Genomic DNA, 2,189 nt, shown 5'->3' on the forward strand with positions numbered 1-2,189 from the left:
GGCTTCTCTCCCTTGCTAGGCACTAGGCGGGCCCCGCGCCTGCCAGGGACAGAGAACATCCACACCCTCAGCCTGCAGCCCCGGAGTTCTCTGTCCCCAGCAGGCGCAGGGCCCCGGCTTCTCTCCCTTGCTAGGCACTAGGCAGGCCCCGCGCCTGCCAGGGACAGAGAACACCCACGCCCTCAGCCTGCAGCCCCGGAGTTCTCTGTCTCCGGCAGGCGCAGGGCCCCGGCTTCTCTCCCCTGCTAGGCACTAGACGAGCCCCGCGCCTGCCAGGGACAGAGAACACCCACGCCCTCAGCCTGCAGCCCCGGAGTTCTCTGTCCTCAGCAGGTGCGGGGCCGCGGCTTCTCTCCCTTGCTAGGCACTAGGCGGGCCCCGCGCCTGCCGGGGACAGAGAACACCCACACCCTCAGCCTGCAGCCCCGGAGTTCTCTGTCCCCAGCAGGCGCAGGGCCCCGGCTTCTCTCCCTTGCTAGGCACTAGGCGGGCCCCGCGCCTGCCAGGGACAGAGAACACCCACGCCCTCAGCCTGCAGCCCCGGAGTTCTCTGTCCCCAGCAGGTGCGGGGCCCCGGCTTCTCTCCCTTGCTAGGCACTAGACGAGCCCCGCGCCTGCCAGGGACAGAGAACACCCACGCCCTCAGCCTGCAGCCCCGGAGTTCTCTGTCCCCAGCAGGTGCGGGGCCGCGGCTTCTCTCCCTTGCTAGGCACTAGGCGGGTGCACATCAGTGCCCCGGCGGGCGCCATGGTGCCCGCGGGCACCGCATTGGGGACCCCTGATTTACCAGTTTCTTTGGCCTTAGAGGCTTGCTTCCCTTGCAGCTGTGATGGCCGAGTGGTTAAGGTGTTGGACTTGAAATCCAATAGGGTTTCCCTGCGCAGGTTCAAATCCTGCTCACAGCAAGGCCTGTGTTTTAGCCACACTTGCTCACCGGTGCAGTACATCTCTACAGACCCATGAGACACGGTCAATACACTCCCCACCCCAAGTAATTCCTGTTCTGCTCCTTTCATAGCGATGCCTGGGACTGGGAGGGAGCCTCATGATGTGTCCCTGAGGTCCCAGGCAAAGCCTCTGCCACGCCCCCGGCGCAGCCCTACCCTGGGTGCAGAAGGAGCTGAACGCGGCAGTCCGTATAAGAGGCCAGGGGAGGCTGAGCATCCCCCACAAGGCCGCCCATGCAGGGGGGAAACACTGGGGATGTGGGCCGGGTCACCCCTCCGTGGGCCCATTGTCATCTTTCGAGCCCTGGAAGTGAAGCTTCAGAGAAGTGGGGGCCCCGCCTGCACCCCGCTCCGCTCTGCCTCTTAACCCCATGCCCTGCTCTTGCTCTGCCTCCTCCCATCCCCCCTCCGCCTCTTCCGCCCCACCCCTGCTCGGCCTTTTCCCCCAAGGCCCTGCCCTCTCTCTGCCTCTTCCTGTCCCTGCTCTGCCTCCTTCCCCAAGGACCCCCCCGCCCCCTGCTCACCTAAGGCAGGAAAAAGTGCTGGGTGCCTGGCCGCATGGCCCCCCTGGTAGTCCCCCTTAGGGGAAAGGGGCGGAGAGGAGCAAGCAGCGAGTGAGTGGAGTCTTGGGGGAAGAGACAGAGAGGAGTGAGGGGCAGGTAGGGGGGGCCTAGGGGGAAGGGGTGGAGGGGAGTGAACAGTGGGTGGGCGGGACCTCGGGGGAAGAGGATGCCTGGGGCGGGGCCTCTCTGGCAGGGCCATGGTCTAGGCGCCGGTGGCCCTCCAACTTCTAGGGGTCACTCATCTGAAACCCAGGATGAAAGTGACACAGGGCCTGATTCTTGTTTGGGCTGAGGCTACATAACACCTTTACCTTCGGGGCAGTGTGACGGGGCTCTACAGGGGCACAAAGCCCTCCAGACATGGCCAGAGACAGGGAAAGGGTCGTCAGTATGGAAGAGAATCAGGCCCAGAGTTAAACAAGGTGTGCAGAGAATATTCTCAGTTCTGTTTAATTACTCATAGACTCATAGACTCATAGACTTTAAGGTCAGAAGGGACCAATATGGTCATCTAGTCTGACCTCCCGCATGATGCAGGCCACAAAAGCTGACCCACCCACTTTCCCTTGAAGTCTTTAAATTAAGTCGCAGAGAATCCTCCAGCCTGCGACCCCTGCCCTATGCTGCGGAGGAAGGCGAAAAACCTCCAGGGCCTCTGCCAATCTACCCTGGAGGAAAA

At 63.0% G+C, this 2,189-nt stretch overlaps 1 non-coding gene across 1 annotated transcript; it reads left to right on the forward strand.

The window, feature by feature from the left end:
• The first annotated feature begins 823 nt into the window (after positions 1–823).
• On the forward strand, positions 824–905 carry TRNAS-UGA (transfer RNA serine (anticodon UGA)). Its single transcript has one exon. It is a non-coding gene; the product is annotated as a tRNA-Ser (tRNA).
• Positions 906–2,189: the final 1,284 nt, after the last annotated feature.

Source organism: Emys orbicularis, chromosome 11 (assembly GCF_028017835.1).
Source record: "Emys orbicularis isolate rEmyOrb1 chromosome 11, rEmyOrb1.hap1, whole genome shotgun sequence".
NCBI lineage: Eukaryota > Metazoa > Chordata > Testudines > Emydidae > Emys > Emys orbicularis.